This window comes from Lissotriton helveticus, chromosome 8 (assembly GCF_964261635.1).
Source record: "Lissotriton helveticus chromosome 8, aLisHel1.1, whole genome shotgun sequence".
Taxonomy (NCBI): domain Eukaryota; kingdom Metazoa; phylum Chordata; class Amphibia; order Caudata; family Salamandridae; genus Lissotriton; species Lissotriton helveticus.
The window spans coordinates 386263014-386277075 of NC_136069.1; the positions used below are offsets into that span (position 1 = coordinate 386263014).

General features: G+C 46.8%; 1 protein-coding gene across 7 annotated transcripts in view; it reads right to left on the reverse strand.

The window, feature by feature from the left end:
- Positions 1–2598, reverse strand: part of SUPT20H (SPT20 homolog, SAGA complex component) — a 404514-nt gene extending 401916 nt beyond the window's left edge. For 6 of the 7 annotated variants that reach the window (XM_078657195.1, XM_078657196.1, XM_078657192.1 and 3 more), the window contains exon 1: positions 2463–2598. The gene's annotated coding sequence lies outside the window, so the exon portion shown is untranslated. Of the gene's footprint in view, positions 1–2453 lie in introns of all 7 variants that reach the window. The other variant, XM_078657193.1, reaches the window with a different exon arrangement.
- Positions 2599–14062: the final 11464 nt, after the last annotated feature.

Consider the following 14062-nt stretch of genomic DNA (forward strand, 5'->3'; position numbering starts at 1 on the left):
CAATCTGAAACATTGGCAGCTATGCACACCATCTCGAGCAGGAAAGCAAACAAAAGTTTCTGATTTGCCACCTAGTTTATCAGAAAGTGATTTTCTGTGCAGAGCACTTTATATTCTTTGATCTGGAAGTATAATCGTAATCTGAATACTGACCTTGCCAGCACACTCACTGACCCCTGCCCCCACCTCAGTTCTCACTTTCACTACGAGGGCTCGGAATAAATTAAGACAGCCTGGAAATGCAGCAAATACACGCCGTATCTCCAGGCCATCTTCATTTACATGTATTTGCTGAGTGATTTGCTCCCCCCTGGGAACCCATCCATGCCCACGCCCCCCCAGGGGGAGCGCAACCCCCAGTTTGAAGACCTCTGGATTAAAGACGACATTTCCATTAGACACGGGTAGGTCCACCCTAGAAAATGCTATCTAGTGACTTAAAAATATTTTGCCAATGGAGGGTGAAGAAAATTTCTCACGAGGAGCGAGGCTGACGTTAGAAATGTTATTACTAAAATCGACTGTCCCGACTAGCTGTTCATGAGATCAGAGCACAATCTCAACTGAAACAGCCTCCAAAGATTCCAAGTGCCATCATTACACTAGAGCGAAAATAAACATTCCATACTGTGATAAAATTTGAATAGAGGGCCAACGAAGGGCAATATTCAGGTCTTTTTCAGAAGTTTCTTTCAGGGTGCGACTTTGAGGCGCACAGAGATACACACAAGAAGCCATATAACCGAGGGTACCGGCGAGATGCCATTCTAGGGGAGCTTCTTCATTTGAAGAGGCGACTATAAGAATACAGCGCATAATCGGGACAAGGGTTGGTCTGAGGTGATGGCACCCATTTAGGAGGTCATCTGGATTTAATACAAGACGATATTTTGAAAGTAAAAGATCGGCATTTTGACTACGCTCGTTTTAAACAGTTAATACAGTCTCTCCCTATTGGGTTGCCGCGTTTTTGAACATCACCTTTGGTGATTTGGATACAATCCATTTGGATACTTTTCCAAGTAACCTCTCCATGCAAGGTTGAGTTGCTAAATCAGATGTTTGAACTTTGGATTAATGGAGCACACCATTAACTGGTAGCTACCCCCATTCCTTTTGGGACGCTGTCTCTGCAGTCTAGGTTTGCCCCACCCCCTCTGTCTGTCCTGAGGAAGACCCGTAGCTGAGGCGTTGATCCTCCCCCAACAGCGCTAGGGTCGAAACGTCGACGATCCCCACCCTTTCTGAGACCTGCACCCTTTTCCCCCCGCCATGTGAAATACTATAACGGAACCATATGACCAGTACACGAGGGGCAGTCTCAACACTAAGAGAATAGAACCTTACCTTTTGTTCTAAAACCATTTGAATTTCTTTTCTCTATTTTTCCTGTCTTTCTTGAGCACACCTTATTGCACTCTCTACTGCACTGGCAGAACCTCCCTATTCCTGTCGTTTAGAAATATGTATATATTAATATGAAATAAAATGTGAATTTATGTTTTCATAAAAAACTCAGTGTGGTAATAACTCTTATGGGTACATATGTATAACTTTGCGCTGTGACTGCTTACACATTTGGCTGTCTGTTGTTTCTTCCATTTTCTAGGATTGAATCCTTTAAAGATTACCTATATGTAGAAATGAATATTGCATTGAAATGCACTAGATAAATTGTGTCTAGGACCACTTTGTTTTTTATATAGTTCATGAGATCAGAGCACAATCTCAACTGAAACAGCCTCCAAAGATTCCAAGTGCCATCTTTACACTAGAGCGAAAATAAACATTCCATACTGTGATAAAATTTGAACAGAGGGCCAACGAAGGGCAATATTCAGGTCTTTTTCAGAAGTTGCTTTCAGGGTGCGACTTTGAGGCGCACAGAGATACACACAAGAAGCCATATAACCGAGGGTACCGGCGAGATGCCATTCTAGGGGAGCTTCTTCATTTGAAGAGGCGACTATAAGAATACAGCGCATCACCGGGACAAGGGGTGTCCTCCAGCAATACTGTAAGTTTATAATAGTGCATTATATATAATATGTATCTAGGTGTCGCTTTCATAGAAGATATAAGCAAGCGATAAAGGTTCGAGAAAAAAAACGGAGTATGATGGAACAAAAAAGGCATGAGAGAAGAAAGAAATCGGTAAAATGAAAAGGACGAGGGGATTTCGGAACAGAATAAAGTGAACCAATAAGTGAACAGAGGAAATAAAAGTGAATGGTGGAGTAGAGGGTGCAGATGTAAACTCGCGGCTTAATACAGCGGAAGTAAAACGAACATATATATGCGAGCTAGACTGTGAAAGCACGGGAGCAAAAGGTCACAGTACAGACATTCCAGTGCCTTAGTAAAGGACCATACATTTTGTGCGCCATCACCAGAATGCATCATAATGACTGCAATAAAAAAGCACCAGAATCAGGCGAAAAGTCCCCGAACACAGAACCTACCTCTGGGACTCCCTACGAAGGGTCTCATAAATTCGATTGCATCTTCTTTACAGTGTTTCCATATCCAAAAGTGAAAAACAAGCCCAATGCCCCATCAAACCAAACACAAAACAAGCACAATTTTCAGCAAAAAAACACCTAAACACGCCCAGCCCTGCACAAAACGAACACAGGTTACACAATTAAGCACGAGCATACAACTCAAATGATTCACCGTGATCAAACAGTGTTCCTAACTTTGAGCACATTTAATTACTGAAACTTTATGGGAAACGGCGTAGTGAGATTGTCAGACACAAAAGCAGGACTACGCTTATAAGCGCCCACAGACACAGAATTGGAATAGGCTATCGTGGCTATTCAACAGCCGACATAGAAGAAGGAGGAGGCACCGCGGAGCCGGCTTCATCAAGTGCAGAACTAGAGTGTGACAGACTACAGAATGAGTCAATTATGGACGCCATGCTGCTCGATATAAGCGGCTTGAAATGTTTTGCTTTGTAATCTAATGCTGAAATACTAGACGTAACTATGCACTTTCATATAATTGCACACTGATATACTGGAATGTGTAGTTCCTATTCCTATTTATATTACATTATTATCTGATGGTCCTTGTTAGAAATGGGTGAGCACAGGTTGTCTTTGGTGTGTAACTTACTCTAACTCATGGGTACTCACAAACTTTCTCTCGGGGGCCAAATTTACAGTGTGGTTTGTTTCCGAGGGCCGCACCGGTGGGGGTGGGGTCAGTGGGGGAGGGGGCGGGGCTAGATCAACAAAAAAACCTATGACCATGAGGTTGATCACAGGTCCCTGCAGCGGATGCCTTCTTTGACTGCGCCACCACACCCGGCATACACACATCTATCTCCCTCCCTCGCTCCCTCTCTCCCTCCCTCTCTCGCTCCATCCCTCTCTCGCTCCCTCTCTCGTTCCCTCTCTCGCTCTCCCTCCCTCGCTCCCTCTTTCTCTCCATCCATTGCTACCTCGCTCTCTCCCTCCCTCGCTCCCTCCCTCGCTCTCTCCCTCCCTCTCTCGCTCTCTCTCTCTCCCTCCCGCCCTCTCGATCTCTCCCTCCCTCTATCCCTCTCTCCCTCCCTCTCTCGCTCCCTCTCTCGCTGCCTCTCTCCCTCCCTTGATCCCTCTCTCCCTCCCTCCCTCCCTGTCTGTCTGTCTGTCTCTCACTCCCTCTCTCTCACTCCCTCTCTCCCTCACTCCCTCTCTCCCTCACTCCCTCTCTCCCTCTCTCCCTCACTCCCTCTCTCTCGCTCCCTCCCTCCCTCCCTCTCTCCCTCCCTCCCTCTGTCTCCCTCCCTCTGTCTGTCTCTCTCTCTCTCTCACTCCCCGCCCACATTCCCTCGCCCACACTCCCTCGCACACACTCCCTCGCCCACACTCCCTCCGTCGCCCTCACTCCCTCCGTCGCCCTCACTCCCTCCGTCACCCTCACTCCCTCCGTCGCCCTCACTCCCTCCATGGTCCTCCTCTGTCGCCGCCCTCCCTCTGTCTCCCTTTCTCTGTGTCCCTCTCGCTCCCTTTCCCTCTCACCTCTCTCTCTCTCCCTCCCTTTCCCTCTGTCTCCCTCTCTTTCCATCCCTCCCTCTGTCTCTCTCCCTCGACCTCACCCTCTGTCATCTCACCCTGCCTGTGTGTCAGCCCGGGTGAGACAGTACAACCAAGATGGATCGCACACCACTAGCCTCTCCTGCGGGTCGCCCCTTAGCACTCTGGTACATGTAGTGCATGTAGATGGACGAGTAAAAAGTAGTTCACCACAGTTGGTGCAAGTAGTTACTCATTATCCCCAAGTTCTCTGGACCCGAGACATGGCCCGGGTTTCGGGACAGTTTCCCTTGAGGTGCCGGGTTTTTAGGAACCCGGTGGTGCCAGGGGATAACACCCGAAGACCTCTGAGTTCTCCCTTGTTCCGGACCACAGAAACAATGAGTCTTCTAGTCGCAGTCAGAGATCAAGTTTTATTGGTAGCTACCAAGTAACACGTGTCCTAGAAGCACGACAAACACAGGTCATGTATTCTCAGGAGACTGTTCGTGTTCGTTTTTACAGAACCAGCCTTCTCCTTATATACGAAAATAATGGCTGCAAGCAAGAATTCTTGAGTTTTATGGTATGGCTATAAACATATTTCTGCAATAATACAAAGTGCGAAGTCATGTAAGCAAGCCCACATTTTAGATGTCCAGTTCGTGATAGATTACCCAGCAAGATCTGGAACTCCCATCAGATATCGATGAAACACCAATAAAGAAAGATACAACCCAATCATAAAACTGGCCATAAACAAGGAACGTGGACAGGTGCATGTTTGCAGAAAGCATGGTCTGTATGTAGTGAATGGTTTGTGGAATGTTATGCATTGATGCTATCGTATTCGGCCACTGGGCGAGGAGCTGCCCAAACAGGTTTGGCTTAAGGCAATGGAGTCAGTTGGGACAGGTCAGGGGGAAGTCAGGGAAGGTGGACGTGTCCCTTTTGGATCAAGCTCGACCTTTAATTGACTTAACATGAGGGCAAGATGTAAGATGGATGCCGTTCACAAAATGGAGTCTAAGGGATTGGGACGGAAACTATGATTTTGGGGTGTTGGCAACCCTCGATTGTGACGCAAATACATAGGAATGATGTCCTAATCATTATCGGTTCATAGACACCAAAATCGTCATGGTACGTTGATATTTTGTGACACGGGTATTGGACCTCGATATCGGGATAGCGACAGGGTCTAGATTTTCAGAACCACAGACCCTCCTTTTGCCCTTAGGTTAAGGCAATAACTCATGTTAATCTGAGTCCAAATCTGTATGAAGGAATTCGTGGAGATGCTGCTGTAACATCATCTGTTGCTCAGTTCGTCCCTTGACACAGGCTTCCGTGCACATGAAGTAGCACAGAGGCCACAGAGTGCAGGAGCGCACTGTACACATAGGCAGAACATGAACAGAAGTGTTAAGATCATCCTAATGAAGATCAGTGCTTTCCATCCCCAGGCAGCGATCAGTCCCCAGAACCACCCTAGCAAGGACCAATCCCCTTTCTCAACGTGAAGGGAATCAGATATTTCATGTAGTTTAGAGATGGCCTGGTATACTGTCGGCGCATTATCAGGGATGAAAATGCAACAACTGGATTGGATGACTCTACACACACCACCACGATCGGCGAGTATGATATCAAGGGCAATTCGGTTCTGAAGGGTCATAAGTCGATCCGACTGAAGCTCGGTTGTCAAATTGCCAAGTGCTCCGGCCGTTGTAGTCACGGCGGATTCAACTATCCTTGCTAACTGGCGAATATTCATGCTGTTTACCATAGGCCCCCAAAATGGCAGAAACCTTTTGCGAAGTCAGCGAATTCCTGACCCGCGGTGTCGTCTTTACTCACAACACCTCTAGCTGTCCTTGTCCGATGGTAATCTGCTCGAGCCGTGTAGGTGGGAGGCAGCAGAAATGAGATGAAACACGTGCCTGAGAAGTCAGGGGGTAACCATGTATAGGCTTGATCGTGGCAGACGAAATATGTGCCTTTGGCTGCCAAGAGTATAGGGGAAGTTCGGGAGGCGAACACATATGTTTCTGTGCAAATGCTCTTTCCTAACTGTGCTGTGGGATTCCTACCGATACCTTGTAAACATAAGTGACCTCGGTGGGGCACTATCCAAACTGGGCGCGATTTCTTTGCTGCTTGGCTCTTGATCAGGTAAACGCCATGTTTAGTTACGTTCCAACGAGCGTATGGAGTCAGTTCATCTTTGGGGATAGTCAGATATGTGTCGATATCCCTACTCATATTTCTTATCCCTGCTATTAGCGCCTTGTTACTGGAATCGCTCTCAGTGGAACGGGTCGGGTATGGTTCTAGGGCGAATAGGAACATGGTCTGAAAAGCCCGCAGAGAACCATAAAAACTAAATGGCAGGATGAAGTATGGGATACCCTTATCAGTTGTGTGCGGCATGAGTCCGCATATCCAACAGTTTGATGTGTTCATTATAGACTGGTGTTGGTGTAGGAGTTGGATGAAAGAGTTATTTACAAATTCGAGTCTTCTGGCAGACTCGTGTTCAGGTAGAGGGTGAAAAGAGTGTGGGGAGAGAGTGGGAGGAGGCGTTGGCAGAGTGTTATTTGAGAATAGGGAAACTCGAAATACGAATAGAGCATAACCAATCAAAAGTATCACAGTGCTACACAGCATTAGAATGCATATTATTAAAAATCTTCTCCTGGACAGTATAGTACACAATTGTTTTTCAAAGTTCGTAGGTTTGACAGGTCTCTCTACCCTTGGAAACTCCATCCTCTACTTGCTGCCCGCGGTGGTAGGTTGATTCTACCAGGGAGTGCGCTCCGTTCAGTCCGGGGTGACTCCCTCGGACCAACCAGAACCGTGGACCTAAAACTTCCTTGGTTGCACTCCCCAGACTTTCAACCGCGACCCTAGCAGCGGAACCGGATGGCGGTGCGAAAATCAAAAATGAGCTAGTTCCCTGGGACGAGAGAGCTGGAAAATCAAAAATAGTTCTTGGGGGAAAAGGGAAATCTCATTAGGTCAAGTTTTATTAGTCTCTGGTGCTAGATCGCAGGTCGTATCGTCGCTTCTCAGGTACGGTGTGGTCTTTAAACAATGTCTCAGGTTCGGTAGTGTCCAACTGCATAGACGGTGGCACAAGTCCTTGCAAAATACGATCACTCTCCTTTTCGGTACCAGTCTCTTTTAAACGTGCATCGCTGAAAGGGATGAAACGAGGTACGGATTCAGTCTCAGAGTCGGCAAGTCCTTTATCGACCCACCGGTCGTATGGAAGGGGCAGAGGGACCCGTTTGCAATGGGTCCCATGTACCCAGTTCTTTTTGCCGTCCACCCGAACCGCTGACCTCGTGGAAAGAAGCACCAAGTAAGGTCCGGTCCACCTCGGCTGTCCGTTGCTGGTGCGCTGGAAGTTTCGCACCAGGACCCACGTGTCGGGTTTGATGAGGTGACCTGGATCTTCAGAGGCTGGCGGAGAGGAACTGTGAACCTGTTGGTGTAAAACACGCAATTTAGTTGTCAACTCGCACAAATAATCAAGCAGTACAGGGTGTTCTATCTCACTGAGTTTCTTTGGTCTTGGCACGCCCCAGACGTTGGCTGGGCGGCCAAACACTATCTCGTGAGGGCTAAGACCTAATCTGGAATGGACAGTCATCCTAGTTGACAAGAGTGCTAGGGGCAAGGCGTCAGGCCATTTAAGACCTGTACTGGCTTGGATCTTGGCTAGCTTGAGTTTCAATGTGCCATTGTAGCACTCTACTAATCCAGCTGATTGGGGGTGATTTGCAGCGTGGAATTTCTGGTGTATGCCTAGACACTCACACACTCTCTTCATCACTCATCCTATGAATTCACTTCCGTTATCACTCCAGACAATTCTAGGCATACCGAATCTCGGGAAGAACTCTTTGACAAGAGCTTTGGCAGTTGTCAAAGCGGTATTATCCTTAAGGGGGTACGCTTCCACCCACCTTGAAAAGGCGCAAACAACAACGAGCACATACTTTAGATTGTTGCACCTCTCCATGTGGATGAAATCGAGCTGCAAAACCTCGAACGGATACGTAGGAGGCGCAAAATGACCAGCTGGAGTTGGAGTTCGTTTACCGGGATTGTGTTTCAGGCATATCATACAGTTTCTGACCACATTTTCTGCATATTTAGGGATATTGCTATTCTGCCATACTGGGGCCAATAGCTTACATATTCCTTTCGAACTGATGTGTGCCATGCCGTGAGCCATTGTTACTACTGCAAGTACGTATGCATTAGGTAGTAGCCATCGCTGGTGTTCCGATAATTCGACCCAACAACCATTCGTATCCAATCTACCCTTACTTTCTCTCCACTCATTCAACTCATTCTCAGTTGCCTCAGCTTGTATAGATTTCACGCTTTCAATGGTGTCCTCACACATTCCCACGTCAGCAATACATCTACCGGGACCCGCTACATACATTCGACTCATCGTGTTCCTTGCTGTCTCTTTCGCAACCTCGTCTGCAAATGCATTCCCGCGGCCAACATCGTCTTGAATTTTCTTGTGTGCACTGCATTTTATAATGGCTACTTGTAGTGGCATGGTCAGTGACTCAAGGAGCTCGTTAACTAGCTGACCATGTTGTATCTTTGCACCATGTGATGTAAGGAAACCACGTTCACGCCATAATCTCCCAAAACTGTGAGCCACGCCAAAGGCGTATTGGCTGTCCGTGTACACATTCACTCGCTTTCCTTTTGCTAACACGCATGCTCTGGTAAGTGCAATAATTTCCGCAGCTTGTGCAGAGTTGTGGGAAATACGTGCGGTCTCTATAATGGTGTGTAATGTTGTTACGGCATATGCTGCAGTCGTATCACCATTCGGTAACTTGAAACATGAACCATCAACCCATAAAGTATCATTGCATTCAGGAAGGGGAGTGTCCTGTAAGTCTACTCTCCCTTTTGTCTCTTCTTCTGTCCTAAAGCAGCAGTCATGTTTATCAATCTTGTCTGTGTCTGTTTCTGTCGGGATGGGTAATAGTGTAGCAGGGTTGAGTGTATCACACCTCTTTATGTGTATGTGACTTGCTAGCAGTGTAAGTTCGTAACTGGATAGTCGAGCGCTAGTAAGGTGTTGTGTCTTTGTCCTGTTTAGTAAAATGTCTACTGCATGTGGAACCATAACAATCAGAGTATTATTCATGACTAATCCAGCAGACTGTCGAATGCAGACAGCTGCTGCGGCGGTGGCTCTCAGACAACTTGGTAGTGCCTTAGCCACAGGATCTAGAGTTGCCGAAAAATATGCGCATGGGCGCTGTTTGTCCCCAAAGTGTTGTGTTAGGACTGATAATGCACAGCCTTCCTTCTCATGAACATATAATGTGATATTTTGTGACATGGGTATTGGACCTCGATATCGGGATAGCGACAGGGTCCAGATTTTCAGAACCACACCCTCGTCAGCAGAGCAGTGTTTGGGGTGGATGAGAAGGCCGCCAAGTAACCGTCACAGGCCCTGATGCCTCTCCGGCGCGCAGGTGCGTCTCCATGAGCTCGTCAGCTCAGGGCTCACGGGAGCCGTTTAAGTACAACCAAGATGGATCGCACACCACTAGCCTCTTCTCCGGGTCGCCCCTTAGCACTCTGGTACATGTAGTGCATGTAGATGGACGAATAAAAAGTAGTTCACCACAGTTGGTGCGAGTAGTTACTCATTATCCCCAAGTTCTCTGGACCCGAGACATGGCCCGGGTTTCGGGACAGTTTCCCTCGTCAGCAGAGCAGTGTTTGGGGTGGATGAGAAGGCCGCCAAGTAACCGTCACAGGCCCTGATGCCTCTCCGGCGCGCAGGTGCGTCTCCATGAGCTCGTCAGCTCAGGGCTCACGGGAGCCGTTTAAGTACAACCAAGATGGATCGCACACCACTAGCCTCTCCTCCGGGTCGCCCCTTAGCACTCTGGTACATGTAGTGCATGTAGATGGACGAGTAAAAAGTAGTTCACCACAGTTGGTGCGAGTAGTTACTCATTATCCCCAAGTTCTCTGGACCCGAGACATGGCCCGGGTTTCGGGACAGTTTCCCTCGTCAGCAGAGCAGTGTTTGGGGTGGATGAGAAGGCCGCCAAGTAACCGTCACAGGCCCTGATGCCTCTCCGGCGCGCAGGTGCGTCTCCATGAGCTCGTCAGCTCACGGCTCACGGCATGGCCCGGGTTTCTCATCCACCCCAAACACTGCTCTGCTGACGAGGGAAACTGTCCCGAATCCCGGGCCATGTCTCGGGTCCAGAGATCTTGGGGATAACGAGTAACTACTCGCACCAACTGTGGTGAACTACTTTTTACTCGTCCATCTACATGCACTACATGTACCAGAGTGCTAAGGGGCGACCCGGAGGAGAGGCTAGCGGTGTGCGATCCATCTTGGTTGTAGCCCGGGTGAGACAGCTTCCTGACACACACAGCCGCACCCAAGCACTTCACAGGTCGTTAAAGGCCATTTGCATGCTAATGAGGCTTTGTTGTATTCCACCTCATCTTAGGCCCCTGCAGCTCCACTCTGGCTAAGTGAGAATCACCCGCCCCTGGCCCCCACAGAGCAGCAGAGACTCTCAGTTGCGCTGCAGCAGACACTCTTTAAAAGAAAAAAAAATACATTGGTAGGATGTCTGCAAGGTCCGCGGACCGCCAGGGAAAGCTTGCCGGGCTGCCCCTGGCCCGCGGGCAGTACTATGAGTACCCATGCTCTAACTAGAGTGAGTTCCCAACTTGGAGAAGGTAAATACCTCTGCCTGCCTTATACCTCTTTCTCCACGCTCCTGATAGGTAAGGGAAAAGTCTGCAATTTTTTTATCCGCCCTGCAACAGCACACTTTCAAGTCCTATACATCACAGTCCACGTGATTTAGGCTTCAATAGAAGTCAATGGAAGAAAAGCAATCTCTCGATAATTTTTCTAAAATCTGCCACTTTCCTCTTCTTAAATGTTGGCATGTATGACATTGATGCAGCGCTACTCCAGAAATATTTTCTAAAACCATATCACCTTTCCCTGAAGTACCAAATCATACATCTACTCATCAGTGGGGCCCATAACACTGCAAGTTACTCACAAAACACTTCCATCCTACTCAGTCCTGCCAAGTGTCACGCTTCAGGCGTGACGCTAACGCATTTCAGTGTGGTGTTCCGCAACACCGCACTGAAATGCATTGTCACGCATTTTGACCACTCTCTGCTGACGTGCTGAAACTGGCTTAACACCAGGGTGCTAGCGAGCGGCCGGACTCCAGGAGACAGAGTATTTGACATCGGAGCCCGTGCGTGCCCAAATTGAAATATGCTGCCTGCCCTTCAACCATGCTTGCTAGCAGCACTACAATGTTGCAAAACTGTGCAGGCTGCAGAGTGCTGGCTCCCGCTGGGGTGCTGACCACAAGACATGATGTGAGTCAGATGTGAGAGACTCACCCTGCCCAATTAAATTACCGGGACCCCGGGGCCTGCCCTCTCAGAGAGACCAGTCCGCGTTAACTGGCTGTGCCGGTGCCTGGCGCCCGTTACCTCACATCCTGTAGTTGGAAGCAGGAAGTGTGAGGCTCGTCTGTGAGAAGAAACCGGCAGCAGCAGGACTCTGAGTCGCAGAGTCTCACGCGATCATGGCAGCGCGGCATGAGAGAGGCCTGTGGCTGAATCGGGTGCTCTGCGTGTGCTGGGAGAGGCGCTGCAGTGTGCACACTGCTGCAGGCATGTGCGTCGCCGGCCACCGGCCGACGAGAGGCAGGCGCACAGCATGTCACCCCGGCCGTGCGGCTCAGCACCTGGGACAGCGCCTGGGACACCACCGTCACCCATGGCTAGCAGAGAGAAGTTGAAGACAACAGTAAGCACTAGAACTACTAACGCTCTTCGTCATTCTGTCTGAGGCAGCCTGCAGTGCTCAGTGCTGCCTGTCCGAGACTCACTGTGTGATGCTTAGAAGTTTACCGCGTCTTCATTGCATGATTTTTGCTCGCGAGAAAGTGTCACTCATAAATGCTAAAATGTCACTCATAATTTCATTGAAATTATGAAAATGTCACACATGGCAATCTGAAACCTTGGCAGCTATGCCTACTTCATGGATCAGTGAGAATCAAAGGAGAGCTGCTGTATCATAGCGGAGTGTCTAAATTAAACCTCAATATTTATACTCTTTACACCTGCAGTTTAAATGAGTTTTACCACGGTTGTTATCAACGAGACATTTTATTTAGGCACACCACCATTATAGTCGATGAATCTGCTAGTAAAAAATTAGGCATAGGAAAATACAAGACCAGCTTAATTCTCCATTTATCTAATTTTTATTAAAAGCAAAGTTTAGCATGTCTATCAGTTTATTCGCTTTATTTATTTCTTTATTCAAAAATAACTTTAAAGAAGAATTTTTTTATCTCAAACAGTTATATTCATTTATTTCAGAGACTCAGAAGTAGACATTATTATTTAGATTTCAGAACACAAGTATTAGCAAAAGACAGATAGTTCCCAAAATTCAATTTTCTCCTAACTTCCCTAACTAATAACCTCATCCAAGCTCAGTCCTCACTCAAAGAAATAAAACATTAATTCAAGAATTCTTACCTCTCAGGAAAATCAGCATACCGACAGCATCTTAGGAGGAAATCGGAAGAGAGAGTTTTCTCTTAAGTAAAATCAAGACTTTTTATACCTTTTTTACTAACTTTATCTAGCTACAAAAGTAACTATCAGCACAAACTCAAGTTCTGATTGGACAATTTGATAGTGGATGAGCATCACCTCATCATCCTAATATTCAATTTCCGTCACATCAGCTGAATTTTAAAGAGTCTTTTGTTTGAGAACGTCTTTGGCCTAGTCACATCCTCAACTGGCTACTACAGGATCCTTTCCTACGATCAGTAACTCAAATGTTCATTCTTTATGGCAGTCATCAGGACTTCCAGGGCAGGTCGTCCTTGAACTGCTTTCGCTCAGGCACAGGCAGCTCACATTCATTCTCGGCTTGGGCTGCACATGCTCAGTTCATCTTCTATTCACAGTTAATAAGCAGCCATCTTTTATTAGGCCTCACGGACCAGAATGGGAACTATCATAGAAACAAACACAAATAAATGTTAATTATTGAAATATAGCCCTTCTGTTTACCTCCCCCCGTACTAAGGATTTCCCTGTTAGTTGTTACCTAGCAAATAAGCAACATGTATGCGTGATATACTCATCTGTCTTCATGTTTTTGCCACAAAATACATAAACAGAAAGCAGATTTATGCCGCTTTTTATTAAATTAAAGCTTTGCATTCATAAACAACATGACAACAGTACTAAATTAGTCAGTTATAGTTTTCCATGCAAGCAGATTAGTATTCCCACGTGTATTAGTGTGCATTCTATACTATGTTGATTAATATTTTCTAAACTCACGCAATTAATAAAGGTTACAGTTATGAGGAAATGACTTTATGAGGGGTATACAAAATTTTGTTTCTCCACCTCGCTCCATCAACTTACACACAGAACCCAGTGAAAATACCACAAAAGTACTCCACACCAGTTTAGAACAAGCTTTGACATAGCCAAAAGGTTTCACCTTCGGGACCATTTGTGTATAGCCAGAGCAATTGGCTTTGGGAATGTTTTGAAGCTATGTTATCCAAGCGGACATATAGGCCTAAGTAGTAAAGAGAGTGTTTAATGTACCCAAGAACTGAATACCTTGTTAATGTGGATTAAAACAATACAGAGGCCCTAATGTTTTAATAAAATGTGTGTTGTTTTCAATATATGAACTTTAGAAGGCTGAGGGACAGAGATCTAAGAGCAATGTACCCAAAGTTTGGCTGTAGCAAAGAACTGTGTTTTCCTTGTGTAGATTTTAAATATTTTTAATAACCGCTCTTTCACATTACCAGCACCTGTGTGCATTGTATCTGTTTTAACATATTGTGTTAGCATAAACTTGTGTTTGCTCAGGTCCTCCAATTCGCACAAGTGGGTATTTTGTAAAAGCATGTTGTTGCTGAAAACGTGAAGTTTAAAAC